The following is a 15580-nucleotide window of genomic DNA, read 5'->3' as shown; positions in this document are numbered from 1 at the left end:
TCTGTTTAACCACATGCGGTCGGGCATTGTCATGGAGGAGAATTAGGCCTTTTTTGTTAACTAATGCTGGGTGTTGTTGTCGAAGTTTCTGATGCATGTCATCCATTTATTGACAGTACTTATCTGCTGTAATGGTTTTGCCTGCATTCAAAAACCTGTAATGGAGGAGACCAGTCGCAGACCACCAAATAGTCAGCATGACCTTCTTTTGGTGCAACTCTGGCTTCGAGAAGTCTTGTGGAACTTAGTTTGCATCTAACCACTGAGCTAAGCATCACCTGTTGTTGTAAAGAACCCGCTTTTCATTGCAAGTCACAACCCAGTTAAGAAACAGGTCGTTCTTATTGCGTAAAAGAAGGGAAAATGACACTTCATAAAGACGTTTCTTTTCCTTGTCGTTCCATTTGTGAGGCACTCATTTATCAAGTTTTTGTCTTTCTAATCTCTCTCAAGTGGTTGAAAATCGTTGTATACATTACGTCTAATTCAGAAGCAAGTTCTCAAATAGTTGTGCGTAGATTGGTTTCAACTAAAGCTGTTAATTGATTGTTGTCAACATCCGATGGTCGACCACTACGCTCATCATCTTCAAGAGTCTCGTCACCGCCACGAAATTTCTTAAACCACCATTGTGTTGTGTGCTCAGTAGTGGTTCCTGGGTCAAACGCTTCATTGATATTGCAAGCTATGTCTGCAGCTTTTCGGCCTAGCTTGAATTGAAATAAGAAAATTGTGTGAATTTTCTTATTTCCATCCTGTATCTAACGTTCTGAAAAAAAAGACATAATTGTTTTTTTTTTTTTTTTTTTTTTTTTTACACAGTGATCACCACTTATCAAGGCCCGGAAGCCACTCAGGGATAAGGGTTATTGCAAGTACATCACGTTAGTGAGGAGATTTTATGAAGTGTTTAATTAGGGGGGCGGTTCATAAGGAATTTGTTAACATTAGACTTAAAGACATCCAAGTTGTAGTCCGGAGGGAAGCAGGCAGACGGAACAGAGTTCCACAGGCGTGCAGTTCTAAGAAAGAAGCTTTGCTCATGAAATCCGCGTTTTGATTTAGGCACAGATATAGAGTGGGGGAAATTTTTCACAGTGGATTCAGCTAGACGGGTGATTTTCGTGAAAGTTTGGCGAGGGGGGACCAGAGATTGGAGTTCAGACGAGCACCTGCCATGAAAATAACGATAAAACAAGGATAGGCTCGCAACGTCTCTTCTGTGGGAGAGGGGTTGCAGGGTAGAGAAAAGGGCATCCCCACTAAACCACGAAGTCTATTTTGTACTCTGTCAAGGCATGATAGGCTGTTTTTGGCAGCTCCTGCCCAGATATGGCAACAGTATTCCATCCTTGGCCGTACTTGGCTTTTATATAGATAGAGAATTGCATCAGTAGTGAGATATCTTCTGGAGCGGTAGAAGGATCCCACCATCTTTCCTGCGACCTTGGCAACAGACTTGATGTACGTGTTCCATTTCAGATCAGGAGTAAAGGTCAAACCCAGAAGCTTGTCAAAACACGGGGCCTCACCCAGACGAGAGCCATCCATCACAATTGATGCCAGCTGGGGATCAGAGCGTTGATGATGTAAGGATAGGAGTTTGGTTTTAGATGCATTAAAGGTAACTAGCCACATCTTCCCCCACTGAACCACGCGCTCGAGATCAGAGGAGAGAGAATCAGAGAGAACTTCGTCATTGACAGCCTTTGATGTTGTTGATGTGTTTTAAAACACTTGTAATTTAAACGATTAGATAGACCAAAAAAAACGCTCTTTAAAATCATATATAAAGTAAAGGTGAAAACTTATTTGAAAATACATCATTTGAAATCAAAATTAAAAATTCTGCAAGAACTTTCTTCTCAACCTAATGTATGTGTGTGTATATATGTATTGGGACGATTAATCGGAATTGTAATCGGGAATCGGAAAATTAGCAGATTTGGGGGTATTGGAATCGGTATCGGAATCGGAAAAATGAATGCCTATTTTCCGATGCCAAAACGATTCTTTTAATGTCTTTTTCATTTGATTTTGTTTAAAGTAAAATCTTCCATTGCTAGTAATAACGATGAAATAATAAATATTCATTGATTTTAAATTACCAATAAAGCTAAAATTGATAGATCACTCTCCACAAGTGTATTTTTACATTTTGACGAAAATATCTGCATATTTAACATGTGTTTTTATGAAAATCGAGGAAAACAACAATCTTATAGTTTAATAATTAGAGATTTATAAAGAATCGGAATCAGAATCGGGAATTTAGCACAGAATCGGTAATTGTATCGGAATCAGGGAAAATATTGGAATCGTCCCATCACTAATATATATATATATATATATATATATATATATATATATATATATATATATATATATATATAGATACTTTCAATTTGTCTTTACATAAGCGGTAATGTGTTGCTACACAGTCATGAGCATGTTTCGGTCATGACTGTATAGCAACACATTACTGCTTATGTAAAGACAAATTGAAAGTGTAACTTGCTCTACCCCGGCATTGAACACTCTTGTATTAACCTCGTTATATTTCACTAGTTACCTTACCTTTGAATAATAACAACCTCAAATTATATATATATATATATATATATATATATATATATATATATATTGTCAAGGATGAGAGTTCATATATAAACGTTGTTTTAATTTGAATAAAATAAAATACGCATCAAGTGCGCCTGAAAGCCAAATCACAACATAATATTAGGAAAATAAATAAATATTTTACTTGTTTGAAATTTATCACAAATATATTTCAGAGGTATACTCCATCTTCAGTGCGTTGTTCTGGTTCTTTTATTTTTCCTTTTCTTCTTCCTTGCCATGTTTTAAAGTTGGAGAAAGAAGTCTGTTTGTAAAGAGCCGCGCGTTGTATCTAGCGGTTGTATTTTGTATACATATATGTGTATATATAAACTAACATAAAAAAAAATTTTTTTTAAATAAATAAAAATAAAAAACTAACCTAAATTTAAAGCTAGATATCCAGGCAAAATAGAGCATACACAAAGGAATATATCAACCAGAGGTCAAATAGGCCTTTGTCCGGTAAGTGCATGCCCATTGGCTGATAGGAAGGGCGCGGTGGATACTAGAAATCTGATTGGCTAACTAAAATCTCAATAGAAGGTGCGTGTATAAAAAGGACAGACAACCACAAAATTCGCACATAAGCCTGAAGAATCCTAGAGTGGATGAAACGCGGAATATTCAGTGTAGTTTAATCGCCATATATATTTTATAACTAACTATATATATATATATATATATATATATATATATATATATATAGAGAGAGAGAGAGAGAGAGACAGACAGACAGACAGACAGACAGACAGACAGACCGAAACAGACAGACAGAGAGAGAGAGAGACAGAGAGAGAGAAGGAAAGAGAGAGAGAGAACACAATTTAAGACTAAATTATACTTATGCATAAATTGAAACAGCATTATATTAAAACTAGTCACACATGCAAAAAAAGTTTTAGTGCAAAGAGTTCATGAATGAGGAAAAGAAATGAAAAATAAAAACAGTGAATTAAAAATTAAATATTAAAAATCCAGATGAAATGATATCGAGTGGTTATGCATTTCCATGTACAAATTCATAACTTCACTATGATATTCATTTATTTAATATCTTTGCTCTGATGAGAAGAACGCATTCTTTACAACTCTGCGGATTAAGGAAATCTTAATATTTCCTTTTTGTGTATCCTGTCGTACAATAATTTTTTGTAAATTATAATTTAAAGTCATAAATTCTGCTGTTCTGTGACAAGCTCTATTTCCTATCTTGGTTGTATTGAGTTTTTTTTATTTGGTTGGGATTACTATATAAATATTATTATTTATATTCTTTTGGCTTGTAAATTAAATTTTTATTTCTTGATTTTGTTTATATATGTGTGTGTGTGTGTGTGTGTGTGTGTGTGTGTGTGTGTGTGTGTGTGTGTGTGTGAATCAGCATATGAGGTAAGGCTATATAACATTATCGAAACTTTTCCTTGCGGTTGTTGTGAAAAATTCAAAAGTGATTTCTGATTAGAATTAAAGTTTATAAGCAAGAGTGTAGTATTATTGTTCTTTTGTGCTCATAAAAAGAAAGCCCATGTTAAATTATCTTTGATAAACGCGTACTTTCCTGACACATAAATAATTCTTTTTTTATCAGTAAATCAATATACAATAACTAAAAAATTGTGTGTGCATTTTTCAAAAGATTATGCCATGGTGAACGTATTGGAATTAAAATAAATTTAATGTCACGTATGAAATACAAAAAAAAGAAAAAAAAAACACTTTTTAAATTAGTAAATTAACTGACATACTGGCAAAAATTCAAGATGACCGTCTCTAAAACCAGTTCATATAAAAATAGAAATGGAGATGAGTTCAGAAGAAAAGAAATAGCCTTTTAGTGGAATTATATAAAAATAATTTATTTAAAATTAGCAGGACCCAGGTACTGGCGTTGCTTGGAGGAAATATGACACAAAGCCAGAACAAATTTAGTAAAGGACTCCCACCCACTAAAAACAAATTAAACTATGGTTGCTAGTGGGGACCACTATTGGCCCTTGGAAATATCAGATACTGATGGCTATGACCAAAATAAAATCATCTGGCTCCCACTGTTGGGCATTGTCTTGCCAGTTTCATCACTAGTGCTCATTTGCGATTAGTGCTGGTTTGTGCTAGTTTGCAGGTCCTGGCATTAACTAGTGGCACTGGTCACCTTTGTAACTGGCAGTCACTGGTGGATATGACCAGTGTTGGCTTCTATTGGATTGCTCTGAATTGCTGGGCATTGTTAGGCACTGGCATTCTGTGGCTGTTACTGGATGCCTGTGGCACATACTGATGACCACTGGCAGTTAGTACTGTTTTAAGGCGGTTACTTGCATTTACTTGTGAACACTAGCTGCCTCTACAAATGTCAGTTCCCGGCATTCACTGTCAGTCACTGGCGATCACAACCAGTATCGGCCTCTATTGAACTGCTCCGAAATGAAATTGACTGTCTTTAATAACATGCACTGGTGGCCATTGGCATTTTACGGTGGTTACTCGTATTTACTAGCAGGCACTGACTTCCTCTCCAACTATCGGTGTTTGTCAATCACTGTCAATCATGACCAGTGTGTGCCTCCATTGGACTGCTATGAAATGAAACTGCTTTTCTTCAATTGTTGGGCACTGTCATCCAGTGGCAGGCACTGACAGTTATGACAGTAATTGATGATAATTGTGACCAATGCTCTTTTAAGGTGGTTACCGTCACACAAGGACAGATACTGGCTGGTATTGGCAGGCACTGGCAGACAAATCGCCTGTCTTCAATTGCTGGACACTGTCATACATTAGCAGGCACTGTTGGTCATTGGTGGTTATGATGGTGATTTGTGGTAACTGGTGGTCAGTTCTTTTTTAAGGTGGTTAGTGTCACTTCATGGCAGGGACAGGGACAGGCACTGGTTGCACTGATGGTTACTGCTGGTATTAACTATCAGCCAAAGGCGGCCATGACTGATGTTGTGTTTTATTCCAATCCTGAAATAAAGCAAGGAAGACCCTATTCTGTATTCTATGCAACCCTATTCTATGCAGAATATGGACTAGGCTATTTTTTAGATATGGCATGCAAGTTAAATATATATATATATATATATATATATATATATATATATATATATATAGTATTATTTGTTTATTAAAATATTAGGTGAGAATACAGAATAGTTTTGCATTTTTTGATTATCAAGCCTTGACGGCCACTCGAGGATAAGGGTTAATGAATGTAAGGTGGTAGCGTAGTATTCATTAATGGTGTAAATTGGGTAGAATTTGATTATTTATGAGGACAGCTGAACGAGAACTTGTTTACATTGGATTAGAAGGCTACCATGTTGTATTCAACTGGTAAGCAGGCCAACGGAACCGTGTTCCACAGACAGACAGTTCTGGGAAAGAAGCTTTGTTCATGGAAATAGAATCTGTGTTTAGATTTAGGCACAAATAGAGAGCGGGGGATATTGTATATAGTGGTTGTAGCTAGTCGAGTGTTTTTGTGAACGCTTGGCAAGGGAGGACTATATTGGAGTTCAGTGGTCAGTGGAGCACTTGCCATGAAAATAACGATAGAGCAGAGACAGTTTTGCAATGTCACTTCTGTGGGAAAGAAAATCCCAGGGAAAAGAAAAAGGGCATCACCTACTAGATTTCAAAGTCAGTTTTGAACTCTATCAAAGCTGGATAGGGCACACTGAGCAGAATAGTTACAAAAAGCTGTCACCTTCCATATTAAGTATAGATTTCTAAATAAAAACGTTATTTTTTAGTACGGTTTATTGTATTTTTTTATGTGTATTTTAATATGTTTGCATAAAATTTGTAACTACTGACAGCGGCAACAAAGAATGACGACAGCGACAGCTACAATGACGATAAAAAGAAAAAAAATGAAAAGAAATTTGGGGGGGGTCAGTTATGACATGCGATTTCTTCAATGAGCCAGAAGTAAGCATACAAAGTTAGATATTATTTTAGTTTTTGTTATCCAATTGTTTGTTGTTTTGTTGGGAGACACCATGTTGTTTAATTCTCAATAGTTGTTAGTCACCATTCGAAATTCCCTTAATCCTACATTCTCTAAATCCAGTAAACATATGCAAACAGCCAATCAAATTGAGTAGAACTTAATAATGATTTCTGAAGGGAGAGATTCGTATTTCTGTAGAGTAGCTATAATGAGTGAATGTTAAATGTACGGAACTAGAAAGTTAACACAATTAGCACGCTTACAAAAAAATGGCAAATGTATCAAAGTTTGCAGTGTCCTCTGGAACAGAAAGAGGACGTAATAATAACTGAGTATGTATCCTCCTACCACCTGTAAATATGATTTGTTGTGGAGAGTGACGCTCCTTGGAACTATTAGAGAAAATTATAAAAATTAATAAAAGAGATTATAATATCTGCAAAACCTACAAGTATTAGCAGGTAGTATGACTATATAGATTTTATATGTGGCGTCTGTATTTGTATTGTTATAATGATTTTTTCTAGATGGGACAAATCGTTTCCATTTTAATAATTGCAGAGATAAGGATAATAATAATAATAATAATAATAATAATAATAATAATAATAATAATAATATTTATAAAATGATTCTTTTTAGCTTGTTTTAAATAAATTATTTTTATTTAATTCACTAAAAGACTTCTTTTTTTTTTTTTTTTTTGTTTGAACTCTTCTCCATTCCAAGTTTTATATCCACTAGTTTTGGAGCAGACATTTTAGATCTATGACAGTATGTCGACTAATTTACTAATTTAAAACTATTTCTTTTTTTTTTTTTCTATTTCTTACATCAAACTAAATTAATTTTAACACCTTCAGCGTTTCAGAATCTTTTCAAAAAATACAATTTATGAACTACTATGTCTTGTCTTTCTGATAGAATTACAGGGTAAAGCAAAAAGTGATAAAAAAACAACAAATATATCACAATAAAATGGTACCAAAGGTAAAATAAGTTACTCATTTATTTGCTAGGATAAGTTTTTATGGTTCAATTTATTTTAAAGCGTTTATTCATTTCAAAACACAATAATGGTAAGTGCTTAAGTTACAATGAGAACAAATTGGCTGACACAAGCTAATCCTGATAATCGTTCAAAATTCGAAAATTAAACAAAATCTCCCAACGGACTTTACATTACCATTATTTGTAATGTTACAGTGACGTTCATTGGGTGGGTTGCTGTCAGTATTTTGTTTCATTTTCGATTTTGGATCAATTATCGACACTCCCCAGATGACTGGTAAGTTTAAAAAAGATCCCCTCCTCTTCCCATGTTAAGAATAGCTTTCTACATTTGCTTAGGTATATTAAACTGTCACAAGTGCCTACTTTTTTTAACGCAATCACCTCACAATTGGCTTGGTGGTGCTAAACTGCACTAGTGCCAAAATGTTTATCTCAATTCTTATTACAGGTCATAATAACTAAGAATTACATTTGAATGATGAACATTTGATGAATAAAGTTCCCAAGTTGGAAAAGATGCACATGAAGAAGGTCAGAGGTTACATCGGCCAAAACACACTCGGCTAAATGGACCATTGTGTGTGTAACTGGCCCACTTTACCAAACACTGTCTCCCTCTCCCGCAACCGGAAATTAAACAAAAACATAATAAAATGACAACCCAAATATATATATATATATATATACATATATATATATATATATATATATATATATATATATATATATATATATATATATATATATATATTAATAATATGCAATAATATGTAGTCACATGATAAGTAGTAAGATTGTATATCTAAAAAAATACATCTAAAGTTGGAGGTTACATCGGCCGAAACGTTGTGAGAATAACATACAAATTATCATTCCTCATCTAAAATATTTAGAAACTTTCTAGGCAGGACTTGGATAATGGACCATTGTGTGTATATTTGCCATCAAAACTGGCCCACTTTTTGCAACACTCTTCCCCAAACCTAAAATTAAACAAAAACGTAATGAAATGACAACCCAAACAAATATCACGATCAAACAAGACAACCACCCAAACAAAACCAATTCGCCTCCCCCCTTGAGGCTCGCATTCACAAATATCCGTGGGCTTAGAGGTAATCTAGATGTTGTGAAGTCTTACCTCTTAATAAACTCCCCGGATATTTTAGCATTAAGTGAAACAAACCTAAACACTTCAATCCCCTCTAACTACTTAAACATGCCAGGATACCTCCCTCTTTGCTGTAAGGACTCAGATAGATATATGCATGGGCTTCAAGTCTATATTCGAAACACCTTCTCCTTAAATAGAGAGCAACGTCTAGAATCGGATGACCAAGCTTTTATGTTCTTTCGACTAGCCTTTCATCACTGCGTTAGTTATTTATATTTTCTCTACCATTCTCCTTCAAGTCAGGACTGTACCTTAATCGATCATGTCTCTGATAGTATAGATGCGGCATTCTCCTTAGACAATAACACCCAAATACATGTGTTTGGTTACTTTAATGTCCACCATAAAAATTGCCTTGGTTTCTCAGGTTGAAGAGATGCAGCTGGACACTGTACTTATAGCTTCTCGGGTTTGTATTACTGTACACATAAATTCTAAAAAGTTGTAAAAAAACAAATATATTACAAATAAATGTTATCAAAGGCAAGATAAGTTACTTTTCTACCTAACTGGATATATTTTTCGTGTTTTTATTCAATGTAACATGTTTATTCAGCTCGAAAAACATGCAGTGTTTACCGATGTATTGGAAAATTCAAAATGGCGCCCGACTGTCTCTTTAACATGGTAAGTTTGGGAAAAGATCTTATAAATAATAAACTAGACAAAATACTATTAAAAAACAACCGAATATATGTCAAGTTATGTCACAGTAACATATATTGAGCGAATTTCTAACAGTATTTTGTTTAGTTTATTATTTATAATACCTTTTCCCAAACTTACCCTCTCTGAGAAAGAGTCGGCCGCCATTTTGAATTTTCCAATACATCGGTAAACACTGCATGTTTTTCGAGCTGAATAAACATGTTACACTGAATAAAAACACAAAAAATATATCCAGTTAGGTAGAAAAGTAACTCATCTTGCCTTTGATAACATTTATTTGTTATATATTTGTTTTTTGACAATTTTTTCGAATCTATGTGTACAGTAATACAAACCCGGCTTCTCTATAGCCCATTCCCTCACACAAACAGTCATGTTCCCAACTCGCCTCCCAGATCGTGAACACCAGCAGGCTTCACTTCTAAACCTATTCCTCATCACAGTACTCGAGGATTGTGTTACTAATGCCCACAGTCCACTTGGAAACACAGAACACCTAGTGGTATCAGTTGACATCACACTTAAATCCCAACCCCCAGGTGAGGAGCTATTGCTCAAGACAACAAGATACTGCAAAAGAACTGACTGGGAAGACATCAGAGAACACATCCGAGATACCCCATCATCCAATGTCTTCTCTCTTCCTGCCAATAGTATGCCAATGAGACAACCAAATGGAGTAAAGTGGACATTGAAGCATATGTTCCCACACAGAAGTATTATAGCAAGCCCCCAACCACTCCCATGGTTCAGTACAGATTGTGCAGCCGCCACTGCACAAAGACAGCATGCATTCCACCAGCTCATACGTCATAAGTCAAATACAAATAGGCAAAAATTTATAGATGCTAGAAATCATTTTAAGAGAGAAATAGCCACAACCAAAAGAAGGCATGCTAAAATAACCAGGGAACATAGAATCACAAAAGATAGGAACTTGTGATTTCTGGAAGATTTATAATAATGTAGTGAATAAAAGACGATCAGTAATTCCTCCACTATTCAACAACCAGAAGGTCGTACGTATCGTAACCAGGAAGGCAGAACTGCTTTCCTGGTGATTTGCCTTCAACTCTGTCTTAGAGCAAACAAACAACTCTCTCCCAAATTTCCATATGCAGACTGAAGCCACACTTTATGATGTAAAAATCACTCTTTCTCAATTCCACGATATCATAAAAAAAATTAGACACCTCCAAGGTATATGGGCCTGATCTCATTTCTGCTATATTAATTAAGAAATGCCTAGCTGAGTTAGACCCCATACTTTCCAAGCTCTGCAATAAATGCCTTGCTGAATCTTGCTTCCCTAATAGCTGGAAGATGGCCTCTGTGGTACAAGTGTACAAGAATTCTGGTGAAAGGACTGACCCTATCAATTATCGCCCTATCAGTCTCCCCTCCCCTCTTCTTTAAGACCTTAATTAATCAGACACTAGTCCACCACCTTGCAAAAGTTACTCTTCTCTCTGACAAACAGTATGGATTTAGGAAATGTCGTTCTACTGCAGATATTTTAACTGTCATCTCTGAACACATATGCACTGCACTAGATAAGGCAGGCAAAGCCAGAGCTGTAGCCCTTGATATATCCAAGGCTTTTGACAAAGTCTGGCACAAAGGGCTGCTCATGAAAATTAAATCGCATGGTATAACTGGACGTATACTAAATATAAATAGATCTTTCTTAGACAATAGGACCATCCAGGATGCCATTGATGGGCGTACATCCAAGCAGCAGAACATTAATGTGGGAGTGCCTCAGTGGTCGAAATTTGGACCACTATTATTCCTGATATTCATAAACAACCTCCCTGATAATATTGTGTCCGAGATGGGTACATTTGCTGATGATACAATGCTCTATAATATTCACGAGGGAAAGACCAGATGCACACAAATCTAAGACAATGGTAGAATTGTTAGAAAATGACCTCCAGATCGTAGTGGAATGAGGCCGTAAATGGATGGTGACATTTAATGCGAGTAAGATGAAGCTGCTCTCCTTTAACAATTACAAGACGTCTCTCCACCAAACGATATCCATGACAAATAACACCCTACCTGAGAATTCTTCCTTCAAACTCCTTGGCTTAACATCCACAGGCAATGTGAACTGGAACAAATACATTGAGGACATTGCGAAGGATGCTGCAAAGAAGGTGGGTTCCCTCTATCGTGCTAGAAGACTACTCACACCTGAGAGTATTCTGTACCTCTACAAGGCCACCATTCGCCAATACATGGAGTATTGCTGTCACATTTGGGCTTGTGCATCTACCACTAGTCTCCCCCTCTTGGGTAGGGTCCAAAAAGAGTCTTCAAGCTAATAGGTCCCACTTTGTCAACTAAGCTCTAACCCCTGTTCTATCACTCCAATGCTGCATCAGTGTGCCTGTTTTACAAATATTTTTATGGAATGTGCTCAGATGAACTCGTTGCACTTGTGCCCCCTTGACATACATATCCCCAACAAACCTGCTTAGCAGCAAAATCACACCCTTTCGCTGTTTAGATCCCTAAGTACCAAAAAGCTTTCTATTCTAATAGTTTCTTCTCTCAAATAGCTAGACTTTGGAATTCCCTTCCTGCTACCTGCTTTTCATACTGTACTGATATGCAGAAGTTTAAATATAACATAAACCAACATATTATTAATCTTTTCCAAGTATGGTCTCAAATAGTAACCGCTTACGTCCAAGTGGCGATATGCATTGTTAGAGGTGAACGTAAGTAAAAAAAAAAAAAATGTCGATCTAACAACGAAGATGCGGCATAATCACAGTGTTTTATTCGATGTAAAATGTTTATTCGGTTAAAAAGACAAGTAATATTGAGCGCTACCGAAGAACATGAAAAAAAATGGCCACATACACTTTGAAGTCTAGACAAAGACTTCAAAATAAGAAATAAAATAAAATGATCGTAGAAACCTACCCCATAAATATTACAGAGTGGGTTTCTACCGCTATTTTGTTTGATTTCTTTTTTTGAGGTGATTATCGAGTCTTCATAGATGTAAAGAGACTTTGCAGCCATTTTTTTCTTGGTCTCCGGTAGCGCTTCAAATTACTTGTTTTTCAAACCGAATAAACATTTTACATTAAATAAAAACACTAAAAACTAATTCAGTTAGGTAGATAAGTAACTTATCTTGCCTTTGATGACATTTTATTTGTTATATAGGCAAATGTGTATTTCGGCAGCGTAAATCATTTGAGAAAAAAAAATTATAAAAATTATTTATTTTTACATAAAACACATTATTAGACCCTAAGGCTGAAATAAAATCCGAAAAAATGTAATGTTTACTATTTTTTCAACATTTTTTATGAGACTAAATGTATGAACAATCGAGGCTGCCATCTTGTTTTGAAAATTTGGCCTTGTCAAGATTGGCCTTTTGAGGCCAAATTTGACTTTTTTTACACTCTTGCATGGTGGAACGCCGTTTTTTTTGGGGGGGGGGTCTAAATGTACACTTCACGTGCGTAAATTATTGTTAAGACATTGGTGGCTATTTTTTTTTTTTTTTTCATGTTGCCATTCGTTTTTTTTTTTTTTTTTCCAAATCATTATGGTTTTTTTTTGGGGGGGGTATTTTCATGGGACCATGATTTTTGGTGTCCATGTTTTATTTTAAAAAAAACAAAAGAAAAGCAATAATTTGGGAAAAAAGAATGGCAATATGAAAAAAAAAAGGAAAAGAAAAAAGATGGCCACCACTGTCTTAACAATAATTTACGCACTTGAAGTGCACATTTAGAAAAAGAAACCCAAAAAACGGCAGCCAAAATCATGGTTTCATGCAAGGGCGTAAAAAAGGCCAAATTTGGCGTCAAAAAAGCCAATCTGGCAAGCCTTAGAAAGGCCAAATTTTCAAAACAAGATGGCAGCCTCGATTGTCGTACATTTAGTCTAATAAAAAATGTTGAAAAAATAATAAACATTACATTTTTTTCGGGTTTTATTGCAGCCTCCCTTAGTGTCTAATAATGTGTTTTATATAAAAATAAATAATTTTGGTCCAGCAAATTAAAAACTAAAACTAAAAACAAACTTGTTTTTTCATCGAGTGTTTCCAATATGGGGGATCGATTAACCAGAACGTTGTAATTAAAAACTGAGCACCCCCTTTCAAATGTCTAAATATTGACTTTTTTGCCTTTTGTTTTTGATAATCTGGTGGATTAGAGATCAATCAAGGTCAATTTTTACGACGTGCCCCACTGCCCCAGCGTATTATAAACACTCCAACCTCTACCCATAAGAACGGCTTTCGAGGTGGGGGGGGTTATTCCGAAAGCTGTTCTTAACATGGGGAAGTTGGGGTGCTTATAATACGCTGGAGCACGTCGTAAAAATTGACCCAATCAATAATAATGCGTTGGAAAAGAGAAAAAGGGGGGGGGCAAAAAAATTATAAGTGGAAGTGCATTCATTGCATTGTACACGTCCGTTTGCACCATATTTAAAAAAAAAATTTTTTTTTACTTTTTTCATTTATTTATTTATTTATTTTTGTAAGTAAAAATAATTTGTTAACTAACCTCACCAACCTGGCATCGGAATGAAATGCGCAATCATTTGTCGTCACTTTATTGTAGAATGATATTCCAAATAATCTTTTTTTTAAACCTCCAACAAATGACGGGATTTGACAAAGTGGTTGTTGAATGAAACAAATTTTGTAATTACAGATCCATTTGGTCGGTTTAACAAACTAATTAATGTCACTAAAATATGATTAGCAAAACATTAAAAGCACAAAACAGGGCAGTCGTATTTTTTTTTTTTTTAGTTCTTTTTGTTTTTTTGTTATTGTTGTCAACGTTTCAAAAGAGACAAAATGGCTTCCGCGGCTGTTGCTAAGCAACAACGCGACGCGTACATATATCACTTTGCGGTTTAAACCCGGAATGATGGTCTGAAATCTAAAATCAATCCGAGATCGCCAGATAGTGTTTGATAGGCGCAGATCACAACGAATGCCTCACAGCTGTTCGTTGTAATTATAAATTGGTAGTCGGTAGCTAATATATATTGATGTGTGAACGTACACTATATATATATATATATATATATATATATATATATATATATATATATATATATATATATATATATATATATATATATATATATATAAAGTAATGTGATTGATAATTTATCGAGCTTATTATAAATCTAAATTACAACGAGCACTTTCTCTTTCCTGTATTTTAATTAAACTAGTAATTTCACTGTTACATTTAAATACACTCAGCTCTTTAAACTATTGTTCTAATCTCCTTTATATATATATATATATATATATATATATATATATATATATATATATATATATATATATATATATAATTTTTATTTACTATAATAATTATTAAATACCTACAGGCACTAGTGTTTCATCCTTTTGGGAATCATCAGTGCAGGATGTCATGATTAACAGCAGTCGATAGATTCGAACTCAGCAACAGAAGACATCTCTGGGTTCACTAGCAAGGACCTAATCCATTCGGCTACCGTTAACCGCAAGAAATACTGTTGAAATTTAAACATTTATTTTTTAAATGTTTTTTAACATCTGTCAGAGTGATCTAATCATTATATGATATGAGGAGAATAATGGAAATAGTATTCCGACGAAATAGAGAAATAAAAAGAAACAAACTGAGTTATGTGTTCATCAACGTTTCATCTTTATTTCGAGAAATTAAGAAAACAAAAACACCAATACAAATATTTGAAAATTTTCTTGTGAAACGGAAAAAGACGTTGGAAATTCAAAAGGGGGTGGGGGCTTGCATTGTTAAAGAGAGGGAGGTTTTTAATAACGTCATATAGTCGTTAATATATTTTTAAAAGATATGATGCAGTTAATATTCTTTCTGGAAAAAAATTATGTCCCTTAAAATTCAAATATAGGTGTGTAGCTGAAATAAAATGAGTTTTTTTTTTTTTTACAAGGTGATCACCACTTATCAAGGCCCGGAAGCCACTCAGGGATAAGGGTTATTGCATGTACAGTACGTTAGTGTGGGGGTTTAATAAAAATGTCTACTTAAGGGGGCGGTTCATCAGGAATTTGTTTACATTGGACTTGAAGACATCCAGGTTGTAGTCAGGTGGGAAGCAAGCAGATG

The 15580-nt window shown here is 34.9% G+C and overlaps 1 protein-coding gene across 1 annotated transcript in view; it reads right to left on the bottom strand.

Moving 5' to 3' along the window:
- LOC145245846 (uncharacterized) overlaps positions 1-14284 on the bottom strand; it is a 332738-nt gene extending 318454 nt beyond the window's left edge. The window contains exon 1 of the mRNA XM_080107508.1: positions 13985-14284. The gene's annotated coding sequence lies outside the window, so the exon portion shown is untranslated. The remainder of the gene's footprint in view (positions 1-13984) is intronic.
- Positions 14285-15580: the final 1296 nt, after the last annotated feature.

This window comes from Euprymna scolopes, chromosome 23 (assembly GCF_053919585.1).
Source record: "Euprymna scolopes isolate OS-2025 chromosome 23, ASM5391958v1, whole genome shotgun sequence".
NCBI lineage: Eukaryota > Metazoa > Mollusca > Cephalopoda > Sepiida > Sepiolidae > Euprymna > Euprymna scolopes.
This window is presented reverse-complemented; position numbering and strand designations above follow the sequence as displayed.